This window comes from Penaeus monodon, chromosome 24, assembly GCF_015228065.2.
Source record: "Penaeus monodon isolate SGIC_2016 chromosome 24, NSTDA_Pmon_1, whole genome shotgun sequence".
NCBI lineage: Eukaryota > Metazoa > Arthropoda > Malacostraca > Decapoda > Penaeidae > Penaeus > Penaeus monodon.
In genome coordinates, this window is record NC_051409.1 from 4,457,061 (window position 1) to 4,457,298 (window position 238).

Below are 238 nucleotides of genomic sequence, written 5' to 3' on the forward strand. Positions count from 1 at the left end.
TTTACTGTTGTAATTCTCAATTACCTGTACACTCGGCGCCAGGTGGGAGTTAAATACCTTGCTTGTTTCCTGTCTGTGCCAACACTACCGATTATGTGTTTATGTAATTATGTGTTTGCTGATTTACGAAAGCGAACGAAGCTGGGAGATCCGGTTTCTTTAAACTGATTTTCATCACGATTAGTTTTACCTTCACGACCCAGTATGTTCGTTCTGTTGTACCTGCCTCTCAGCCCGA